Raw genomic sequence first — 12,842 nt, forward strand, 5'->3', positions numbered from 1 at the left:
GTGTTTGGAGGACAGTGTCTGTGATCTGTTGGCTATGGCTAGTACCATGCATTCATGTACCTGTTTGTACAGTGCATATGTGTATGATTTGACAGTCATGCAGCTATTTCCCAGTGCCATGGGTGCAGTGAAGTCATCCATCCCTGCTTTTATGGCTGCAAAGTCAGCTTTGCAGAGGTTTTGCAAGGTGGTTACCTTTGTGGGAGGTATGGCTGACATGTTGAGTTCCATGTTGATTACAGCCTGTGTGGATCTCACCAGGTAGGGACTGATAACTATATGAGGAAAAGCCCCATTTGTAAGTAGTCAACACAGATCAAGGTTGTTGCATCCTCTACCGGGGATCAGCATGAGCTGGTCCAGGGCATTGGAAGTGATGAATCCCAGGAAGTGTTGGGCCACTGTACTGGCACTTGGCTACTTTCCCCAGGTGATGGAGCGGTAGTTGAAGTTTCATACTATGTCACTGTTGCGTTAGATCATCATAGATGACAGGATGTTGAGGAATGTGCATTGACAATTTAGGGACATAGATGTGGACCCATAACAGGCTATGGTCTGGATTGCACTATTACCCTAAGGCAGTAGTACTGGAAGTATCTCCAGTGCATTATGTTGGGATACTAGTCTGGAGGTGTTCCTATTCATAATGAATATGGAGACAACACCACCTGTGGAGGTGTGGTGTGTGGTCCATGTTTGGGGGCTGACAGCTGTGGAATGCACTGTAGCCTGATAATGCAGGGCTGCTATCTGCTGCTCTGAACCACTTCTCCATTACAGCACAAATGCTAATGTTCTCCACTCCAATGAGTGCTTTGAGTGACTGAATCCTGACAGTTAGATGTCTACTGTTGAGCAGCATGACCCTCAGATTGCACACACATCTAGCTGTTATGGTGGTAATTACATTAGGAACACTGCCTAATAAGGCATTATAGGGGTGGCAAGACCCTTAGCCAGTTCCTGGAAACCCAGCACTGACAGATGTAGGACATTTGTGGCAAGTCATTGAGTTCTGTCAGTCATGTCATCCCAAGCAGAGAGATACTAGATCCCCTGATAATTACACAAAACATGTAAGCCAATGTTGCAGTCAATCATATGTTGATAGAACTGCAGCATCATTCTGGGTGATGGCAGTATACTGCTCAGGGCTACTGTCACACCTGCCTGCACCACATAATCATAGAGTTCAACCATGTCTCTTGTCATGTACTCCAGGGAGGTGTGTCCCAGGTTATTCACATCCACATAGATACAGTGTGATACTCGTAGTTGTGGAGTGCCATGCCTGTCTGTGTCATGTGTTGGATGCTGGCATGTGATATATATTTGGCTGTTACCTGCTCCATATTCAACTTAGTGAATGGAATATGTGTATGCCTCAGTACTGAGTTACCCATGATCACTGTATTATGCAAGGTGGTTAGCCTTATGAGCTTAGGTTGAGGGGCAAAATGTGTAGGTTAAATATATGTCCCTTGGCATGTACCATGTCATGGTATCTGAGTGGGTGTCTGTCTTGCTGGTCTGTGCTTTCTGGAGAAATGTTCATTGAGTGCCTCTGTGAAGGTGGGTGTGTGGCTTTTCACTGCATGTCATGGCTGTCAAAGTGGGTATCATAGTGAGCTATGTGTTCCACATGGTGTGATGCAGGTTTGATCTTATCCTCTTGACCTGCTAGTCCAGTCTTTGCTGGAGAGTGCATATGTCCACATTGGGTGATATACAGGTAACTCTCACAGGTCTGAGTGTTTGGAGTTTAGAGGGGAGGGTTGTCTGTGTATATGAGGCAGTTGCAACAGTGCCTCAGAATGGACAAGTGCACCAGGTTAATGGGTGAAAGCACAGAACACAGCCCTTCAATCATGCTAGGAGGGGTAGACATAACTAGTAAGTACTGGGGCTACTTCTGTGATGAACAAGTACTGCTGATGGCTCTCATGTGTGCCACACTTATTGATACAATAACCTGGCGAAGTGCCAAGCCATAATGCTATTTGAAGTGCAAGACAGAAAGAACTAGCATGATGTAAGGGTGGAACTAAAGGCAGACTTTCTGCCACCTGCTATACTTTACCTCAGCTGTGCAGTTATCAGCAGCTTTGGCCAATTGAAAGTTCAGTAAGCTCTGCAGCGCATGCGGTAACTGCGTAACTGTATAGTACCAGCGCCTATATATATATATATACTCATAACCTCACAAACTTCAGCCCTACTACCTTCTCTAACACCCTCAAACAAACTAATTGGAACACTCTAAAAACACTCCCTCTTGATAACACCGTTGATTATTTCAAGTCCACCTTCCTAAATATACTTAATACCCAAGCCCCTCCATGAGCTATAAGAGTCAAACCTAACCCCATATATGTATGGCCCACCTCATTTTGCTTGGATGGCCACATGTTGGGGTTAGACCCAGGGTTCTGTGGGTGCTGACATGTCACCATCTTCCAGGGTTAGGCCTGCCTGCAATGGGTGCATTCCCATGTTTACACTCCAAGCCCTGGCTGTTGACTGGATGGAGTATCACAGAATGTCCACATCCATGACTCATATATCTTGTTGGTTACCCAAACAAGTAAGGTTTTCCAGCAAAAGTATTTGACAAGTCACTCAGGGTTGAAGTTAGATATTACAGACAGTTGACATTACAATTTCAGACTTCGTACCCATCACACATTCCATGCTGCTACAAATCATTCCATCAGCTTTATAACATTATTAGAGTAGTATTTTACAGGTGCCCTTCTCTTTGGACCTTCATCAGCCCATTATTCATGACTCTGTCCCGAATTCTGGCTCACTGAGACTGACAAGTTTGCTTTTAGCAGTTGTCAGCATGGCCTTTCTTTACATTTTGTGGACTGTGTTATGTTGGTGTTTTGAACCCCATTACATCCCCTAAATAGCACTGTGGGTGGGGCATAGGCATTTGCCAGAGGCCTGTAGGCCAGGTGTGAAAGTTGCAGAGCATATGTAGCAGGACAATGCATTCTGATAATCATATGTTCCCAGGCTGCTGTCTTCATCCACAGCTCCAGTGTGTAGCCAGCATCCCCCACTAAATGACCGTATGGGATGTCCCACCTGGCAAACCACTGCTACAGCTGTGAGAAATTCCAGATGTTTGAGTCACGATAGCTTCCAGGGCAGCCAGCAGACATATTTATGATAATGCCCTGGACATCGCACATGACCTGGCAGTTGATGGAGTGGAACCACTTGTGATTTATGTACACCCTTCCCCCATCACCAGTTCATGCTTTGATGTGGATGCGCATGCAGTCTATGGCATCCAGTACCTTTGTGTAGTATGGTACATGGTGGAAGAGACGCATATTGCCAGTCAGCTCCTCATGGGTGCTGGGGAATTTAATGTGCTCCACGACATGAACTTGCATGGCATCCAGGAACTGGTGAAGTATCCTGGATGCAGATGCCTGTGAGATCCCCATGATATCCTCAGTTGCTGTATGGAAAGTACTTGTGGCTGCTATTCTTAGAGCTACACATACCTTGGTATCCACTGTGAAGGGGTTCCCCTCTGTTTGTTCTGGATGTGAGGCAAGGCCGGCACAGCTTCACAATTTGCTGTAGTATTTCCTTATCCATCCTGTAGCACTCTATTATATCCAGGTCACAAAGCCCCTGGTAGGTTACCCTGGGCCTGAACACTCTTTTACTCCTCCTCAGAAGTCTGGGGCAGTTGTCAACATTGTCCTCTTCATCACCCTCAGCCTCTTGCACATACTAATGTATGAGAGCAACTGCAGCCCCTAACATTTTTAGTTTTGACAGGTAAAATGTCCTTGGGTGTGTACACCACTGGTGTAGAGTTTGTAGGAAAAAACAGACTTCAAGGTGTTTGCATAGTTTATGGTGGTGTGCTGCAGATGCTGCCTGTGTGATTGGCTAAGTATGATACATTCCACCTGTCAGCTCTATTACTTTTGAGTGCCTCTATTCTGCTATTTCCCTTTTTTTTTTCTGGTTCCACTTGCCATTTCCTGTATTTTTTTTTGTTCTGTGGTTTATATCCCAGTGCACACCACGCACATCCATTTAGGCAAGGTAAACAAGGTTATTCAGCCTCAGATACACACCCTTGCTTACATATTCACAGTGCTGCCATTTCTTATGTTTTTTTAATTTTTTTGTTTAAGTCCCAGTGCGTGCTGCACAAACCTGTTTAGCGAGTGTAAACACTAATGACAGGGAAATGGCCTGCACTAGCCGAGAGCACTCTTAGCTAAGCACAGCTAAGTTAAGTAGGACATACCCCTGTTTAGCTACGCTTGCTACACATAAACCAGAACTCCAATGTGCTTACAGCAAGCATGACACACCCCCTTTTTGCTGTCATTTACTTCTCATGCTTATACGGCCATATTAGTTCACCTACTCAGTTAGGTGCAATCTGACACAGTAGAAATTTGTGATTCAGTAAGATTCCCTTCATTTGCATACCCCACTGCATTACTGCATAGTTACTGCACTCACACTGAGCCTTTCCCCTTAGCAACCACTGTTCCATGGTATTGTTTTCATTCTGCATGTCATTGACTATAATGGAAAAATGCAGATTTCCCTGAAAATTGCTTTTTCACATTTATTTTTATTTTCAGCACAATCCTGTTTGCACACCTCTGCCCTATACTTAAACAGCCAAGACTCACCCCCCCCACCCCCAAGAAAAGTTTTATTTTATAAAATTTAAGCTATTTTTCATGCCAATGGCTATATATTTGGCCATTGGCATGCCTACTAAATATAATAAATGCTTTCTTTCAAGCTGTCATGCCTCCATTTTTGTAATTTACAGCAATGTATTCAGTTACTAGCTGAATACATTTCTGCTTTGTACACTGCTCAGGCATGGACAACTGCCTGTTTCCTGGATTGCTAATTCACCTCATTTGCATGGTTTTCACCAGCAAATGGGGTAATTAGCATATAGCAGTGGTGTCCATGCCAGAATAGTGTTAGGAGCGCTCATGCATGTTCCTGGAGCTCGATCCTGGATTGCTCATCAGTCATATGGCATGCAACAGCTCTTGCACTATTCCTGCACTCTATGCAGAGCTTACTGAATCAGGAAGCCCTGCACGATTTGCAGGAATAGTGCAGGAGCTGCTGCATGCAATATGTCTGCCGAGCTATTCAGCAAAGGGCTCCTGGGACATGCACGAGTGCTCCTACACTTTTCCTGCAGGGACACCACTGTGTTATGCTAATTACCTCATTTGCTGATGACAACCATGTAAATGAGGTGAATTAGCGATTCGGCAAGCAGGCAGGTGTTCGTGTAGGAATCAGTGTAACCTGCAGAAATGTATTCAGTTATTAGCTGAATACATTTCTGCAAATAAGAAAACAGAGGTATGACAGCCTCAAATAAAGCATGTATTCCATGCATTAGGCATACCAGTGAACAAATATATGGCCATTGGCATGAAAAATATTTTTTTTATATAAAAGTTTTTTTTTATTTGACCGATCTCTGCCTTTTAAGCATAGGGCAGCAGTGTGCAAACGAGATTGTACCGAAAATGCAAAAAAAAGGGAAAAAAATCAAGTTTGAGAGAAATACGCATTTTGCCATAATAGTCAATGCCATGCAGAATGAAAACAATACCAAGGAATAGTGGTTGCTAAGGGGAAAGGCTCATTGCAAGTGTGGTAACTCAGGAATAAGGTAGTGGTGTATGCAATTGCGGAGATTTATACTGAATCACAAATTTCTTCTGTCAGACTGCACCAAACTGTGTAGGTGCTCCAACATCATGGTGTAGACAGGAGGAGCAGCTAACATGAAAATGGGGTGTATCATGATTGCTGTAAGCACATTGGAGCTCAGTGGCCTGTGTTTGCCCTTAGCTAAGAACAGCTAAGGCAGAGGGTGTGTTCGAGGCTGTATTCTCCTATTCCATGAAATGCAGAGCATGCTTGCATCTAGGAAGGGCCATGTCTGCTTAAAACTGTTTACTGTATCTAAATGGGCATGTGTATCGTGCACTGGGCCTAAAACACAAAAAAAAAAAAAAACAGGGGGTAACAGAACTGTTGACATTTGAGCACAGGAAATGCATGCCACACACCAGGGCTTAAATGGGGAGGAAATGGGAAAGGAAGACTGCAGAAGGAAGACAATCAAGGAGAACAAGCATAGCTGGCAGGTGGAATGTATCAGAATCAGCCAATTACACAGCCCAGCACAGCACACTACTATAAACTATGCAAGCACCTTTAAGTCTGGTTTTCCCACAAACTCTACACCACTGATGTACACATTCGGGGGAATTTTAAACTGACAAATCTAACAAAACATGTTAGGGTCTGGTGCAGCTGTGATCTATCAGCATGTGCTAGATACTAAGGGTGGTGAGAAAGAAAATGCTGGCAACCAACTCAGACTGAGGAGGAGAAGAGTGTTCAGACTCAGTGTAACCTACCAGGGGTGACATGATCTGGAGATAGTAGAGCGATACAGGGTGGACATCGACATACTTCAGCAACTTGTTGAGCTGTGCCGGCCTCACCTCAGAGCCAGAAACAACAGATGGGAACCCATCCCAGTGGATACCAAGGTATGTATAGCCTTAGGAATACTAGCTACAGGTACTTTCCAAAGATCAAATGGGGATATCATGGGGGTCTCACAGGCATCTGTGTCAGGGATACTCAACCAGTTCCTGGATGCCATGCAACCACATGCCAGCAAAGCACATTCAATTCTCCAGCACCCGTGAGGAGACCACCAGCAATATATGTCTCTTCCACTGTGTAGCAGAATACTCAGAGGTACTGGGTGCCATAGATTGCACAGATATCCACATTATAACACCACCTGATGAATGGGGTAGGGTCTACATAAACTGCAAGGGCTTCCCCTCCATCAACTGCCAAGTAGTGTTTAATGCCTAGGGCATTATCATGAACGTGTGGGCTGGCAGCCCTGGAAGCTATCACGACTCTCACATCTAGCATTTGTCACAGCTGTACCAGGTGTTTGCCAATGGGGACATCTCATATGGCCATCTGGTGAGGGATGCTGGCTACGCAGTGGAGCCATGGATGATGACACCCATCAGAAATGCACACACACCCACGCAAGAACACCATAATAAAACATATACACAAAGCAGGATCATTATAGAGCATGTGTTTGGGATGCTCAAGTCACGGTTCTGTTGCCTTGACATATCCGGTGGAGCCTTGCAGTACTCTCCAGCCACATGTGCACACATGTTCATAGTGTGTGCCATGTTGCACAATATGATCCTGTGAAAACAGCTGCAGCAGGAACAAAATGGGGAAGGGTCACACAGCCCCCCACAATTGCCAAGGCCTCCACAGGCATAGAGTGACTCAGAGGAGGAACATCCTGAGCCTGCACCTACAGGCAGATGGAGGTGTGCCCAGTATGACCTGGCCTTAGCAAAGAGGCAATGCATAGCACATACACTGACACTATAGGGCCTGAAGGACAGAGCTCTCTCTCTCTCTCTGACTCACACACACAGTAAAATGTATGCCAAACATAACACCACCTATACCTGACCATGTATAGGCAGGGTATTACGTGCATCTGACATAGTCAGCCCTCAAGCACCACCCTCACAACAGCTGCAGGCACAATGTAAGCCAGTCTCTGTAACAAAATAAACTAATGGAGTGGAATTTTCTGATAGCATATCTATGGCATTGATCAAGCAGGTAAGGAAATGGGGTGGTAACTGGGATAGCAGTAGACAACTGACAGCTCTGTTTGACAGCAGGAAGTGTATCCCCAGTAGTGCCCTACCCACACCATGCAGTACCACTCTAGTTGACAAATACCACTGCAGTATATGTGGTGAGCTAAACAACTGGGTGGGGTCATAGATCACATGCATGGATGTGAAAGTGGGGGTCACATACCCACCAAAAACCCCACACAGCAGATCAGCTGTAGAAAACCATACAAAAATGCCTGGAAAAGGCCCCCACATGGCGATATCCATGAAATCCCCACCCACAGACTTTTAGACAGTGATATCACAGCAGGTCTGGCAGTGGCAGTATGGCTTTGAAAGGTAAGAAGTCTGAAACTACAAATATCCATGCCAGAACACTCTGACCTGTGGTTGATACTGTTATTCCTGTAGTCTGAAAGATAGGGCGCACCACTATGCTAAATGTGAACAAAATGCTAAGCAAATATCAGCACAGTCTGTGCAAATGTGTATCATGTACAGTTGTGTCATGCCCCCCATATTCCCATAGAAATGCAATAACATGTTGCTAGCCTTAAGCAGCATCCAGCTATCACCCAGAGTGATGGCACAATAGTGACAGAAAGCAATTGTCAGTAACACCCACAGTCAACTTACTGTAACCCAGGGGTGTCTCCTGCTGGCAGCCTGGGAACATATGATCATCAGAATGCACTGCCTTGCTGCAGATGGCCTGCATTTGTCACACCTGTCCCATAGGCCTCTGGCAAATGCCTATGCCTCACCTACAGTGTCCTGTTAGGGAGTGTCATGGGGTCCATAACACCAACATAACACAGTCCACAAAATGCAAAGAAAGGCCATACTGATAACTGCTAGGAGCAAACCTGACAGCCTCAGGAAGCCAGAAATCTGGACAAAGCCATGAGTAATGGGGTGGTGAAGGTCCAAAGAGAAGGAAAGCTGTGAAATACTTCTCTAATAATGTTATAAAGTTGATGGAAAGATTTGTATTAGCATGGAATTTCTGATGGGTATGAAGCTTGAAACTGCCATGTCAACTGTCAGTAATAGCTGACTTCATAGGTTCATAGGTTCATAGGTTCATACTAGGCTATCTGCCCTAGGGCATTTATAAGCCTAGCCAGAATGTGTTTGGCTTTCGCCACCCATTTTAAATTTATTTTGCTATACCCTTTTTCGATGTTAGTATACTGTGCCTCTGTCTAACAGTGACACAGAAGTGATACCTGGGATAAACCTACGATCTCCCATCCACTCATCAAGATTCCTCTTGAAGAGAGTCAGTGAGGGACTCTGCCTAACCTGGACTGGGATTTTATTCCAGAGTGAAGGGAGCCTCTGGGTTATGAATCTGTCCCTCCAGCATGTCCTATTTATTTCAGTGCTGAGGTTCAAGTCTCTCGAGCGCGTAGCTCAATGGGATTTGGATTTTCTGAGGTGCAGCATGTTCATTAATTCTGGGTTGGACATGGCTTTATACGTCAGGCACAGATAGCCTCTGAACAGGCGGTATGCCACTGAGTAGAGCTGGAGTTTCTTTAACCGGGCAGAATATGGCATCTGTTTGATCCCTTTGATCCTCTTGGTGAGGTACTTTTGGGGTCTTTCCAGTTGCTGCAGGTGTCTGGTAAGGTACATCCGAAAAGGGGCATTGTACTCAATTATGGGCCTGATGAGGGATAAGTAAAGAGGCACGATGACCTCCCCTGATCTAGATGTGAATCCCTTCATGATTAGGTGGGCTATATAAAATGTTTTTCTAACCACTTTGGCCACGTGGTTGTCAAATGAGAGATTGCTATCAACTTGGATCCCCAGGTCCCTAATTACTTCTTCTGTACTTAATGGATTACCACCTATGTGGTAATTTGTGGGCACTTTGTTTTGCCAAAGGGATGACTATATACTTTCTGGCATTTAGCTTGAGGCCATGGCTCTGGCACCAGTTGTCTGTTTCTATGAGGCCCTTTTGGAGGATGCTTGTGTCGGCTGGAGAGTCGATTATGGCTTCAGTTTGCAGTCATCTGCGAACTTGGTCAGCCACAGTCCTTCCGTGTTGGCCTGTACCTCCGAGAAATATATACCGAACAAGAGAGGTCCCAGGACTGAGCCTTGTGGGACACCACTTGTAACTGGTTTGGAGTCTGACATGGCTCCAGCAATTCTAACCATGTGGGTTCTGTCCTTGAGCCAGTTTGCAATCCATCTAGTGACATAGGGGCTTATATTTAAGCTGGTGAGCTTATCTATAATGCCCGAGTGGGGTATTGTATCGAAGGCTTTTGCGAGGTCGAGGTAGGCTATGTGGACCACCTTCCGCTCATCAATGGCCTTGGAGACTGTTTCAAAGAAATCAACCAGGTTTAAGAGGCAGTATCAACACTGAGTGACTTGCAAAACACTTTTTCTTGAAAACCGCACTTGTTTTGGTGACCAACAAGATATATGAGTCATGGATTTGGGCATTCTGTGATACTCTGTACAGTCAACAGGCAGGGCTAGGAGTTTAAACATGGGAATGAACTCACTGCAGGCAGGCCTAACCCAGGAAGATGTTTAGATGTTACTCTGGCATATATGACAGATGTCTGCTAAAACCAGCCATGTAACCCATGCAACCCATACATTACTGAGAGAAATTGTCACAATCATTGTATGGCCCATTGTCCCCACATTTTGATAGGCTGTCTCCAGATAGCCTGCACCAACAGGTTGACAGGTATGGCATTAGCACAAAACAAACAGGACTGGAGTACAACAGTCCATGGAATGGAGTCCCACATGTACTATAGAAGGACCCACTGGGCATGCTCATACACTTAGAGAAATGTTAGTATGATCTAGGATTCAACAGGCCTTCCCCAACCAGTGCACTTTCCATCACCCACTTTAGCATCCTGAAAATGTCTGTCACCATAGCAGTCATTTTTGTTAGGCCCAGCCCCATAAGTTATGTGGCGCACGTGATAACTATATAATAAGATAGTACAAATAACTAGTTAGGTAGGAGGTTTATTCTCAGTCCTGGTAAATGTAAAAGTGTGTGTGTGTGTGTGTGTGTGTGTGTGTGTGTGTGTGTGTGTGTGTGTGTGTGTGTGTGTGTGTGTGTGTGTGTGTGTGTGTGTGTATCCATTCAAACCCAGTACACCTCCCCTTTCCCCACTTTAGCAGTCCTTCAGATATCAGTCATCTTAGAAGTGCATTCCCTCAGGCCTCAGCCTTATAAGCTCTGTGGAACATGCAATGACTGCATAACAACATAGTACAAATAACTAGTTAGGTAGGAGTTCTGATTTCGGTACTGGCAAATGTAAAAGTGTGTGTGTGTGTGTGTGTGTGTGTGTGTGTGTGTGTGTGTGTGTGTGTGTGTGTGTGTGTGTGTGTTCACAAATCAAAGCTTTTGGGTCCATTCAAACACAGTACACCTCCCCTTTTCCCACTTTAGAAGTCCTTCAGATATCAGTCACCTTAGAAGTGCCTTCCATTAGACTTCAGCCCCATAAGCTCTGCAGTGCATGCAATAAGTGCATAACACAATAGTACAAATAACTAGTTAGGTAGGAATTCTCATTTCAGTCTTGGCAAATATAGAAGTGTGTGTGTGTGTGTGTGTGTGTGTGTGTGTGTGTGTGTGTGTGTGTGTGTGTGTGTGTGTGTGTGCGTGAGTGTGTGTGTGTGTGTGTGTGTGTGAGACAGTTGTGTGTGCAAGACTGAGGGAATTGTGTGTTTGTTTATAGGTGAAACAGTTTTATGCCATTCCCACCCACAATACTTCACAGTGCCCCACCTTATCAATCCAAATGGTGTCAGTCCCTTATCAGCAACCTTGGCCAGCTGTCAGAAAAGTAAGCTCAGTAGTGAGTGTGATAAATGCTTAACACTATAGTACAAAGCACTAGGTTGGCAGGGGTTCTACTCTTCCGGTAAATGTGTGTGTGGATATGTATGTAAGTAGTAGTATTTTGATATATTTCTCACCCACTGCCCTACTTTATCAGCCCTGCCAATGTAATTCCCTATATCAGCACCTTTGGCCAACTCTCAGCCCAGTAAGCTCTGTAGTAAATGTGGTAACTGCATAAAACTATGATACACATCACTAGTTAGGTAGGGATTCTGCTCTCACATCTGTCAAGTGTGTGTGTGTGTGTGTGTGTGTGTGTGTGTGTGTGTGTGTGTGTGTGTGTGTGTGTGTGTGTGTGTGTGTGTGTGTGTGTGTGTGTGTGTGTGTGTGTGTGTGTGTGTGTGTGTGCGTGTGTGCGTGTGTGTGTGTGTGCGTGTGTGCGCGTGTGTGTGTGTGTGTGTGTATGTGTGTCTGCTTGTAGGACAAAGTATTTTGATAGGGTAAACACCCACTACATTACTTTATCAGTCCTGCTGATGCCATTACCTTTATAGGTTCACAAGTGTATAGTAGATAATAGCCCAGGAGCCTTAACATGCCTAGCACATAGAAGGACCCTGCCATTGTGCCACCCGATATTATGTCCCAGTGCCTGTATCAGGTATAGCCACTGCAGTGATCCTTGGGTTGAACTGTCTATTACCCATCCACTCATCATGTTTCTCTGGAACCGGTTTAGCTAGGTGCTCTGTATGACATGTATGGGAAGTGTATTCCATGGCGTGTGCAGCCTCTTGGCGAAGGACCTGTCCCACAAGCATGTTGTGGTGATTACGGTACAGAGGTAGAGGTCTCTACAGTGTGTGGTGTGGATGGAGTTATATGTAGCATTCCTAAACCAGCTGGGTCAGACATGGCTTTGTAAGTCAAGCACAGATAGCAGCTAATTAGGTGATATGACACAGAGAATAGCTTGGGTCTGCTGAGTCTGTGTAGGATGTATGTTTAATGCTTAGGAACCCCTTTGTGAGTTGCTTCTGTGGCTTCCCCAGCTGTAGCAGGTGTCTAGTGAGGTACATGCAAATGGGTCGTAATACTTGAGGAGTGGTTTAATGAGGGAATAGTAGCCAGAGATCATTATCACTGTCTTCCTGGATGCAAAACCCTTGATAATGTAATGTGCCATATAAAAGGACTTCCTGACCACTGTGGCAATGTGGTGCTTGAAAGAGAAGTTGCTGCCAACCTGT

The sequence above is a fragment of the Protopterus annectens genome, chromosome 1.part1 (assembly GCF_019279795.1).
Source record: "Protopterus annectens isolate FY-2018-M chromosome 1.part1, PAN1.0, whole genome shotgun sequence".
Classification (NCBI taxonomy): Eukaryota; Metazoa; Chordata; order Ceratodontiformes; family Protopteridae; genus Protopterus; species Protopterus annectens.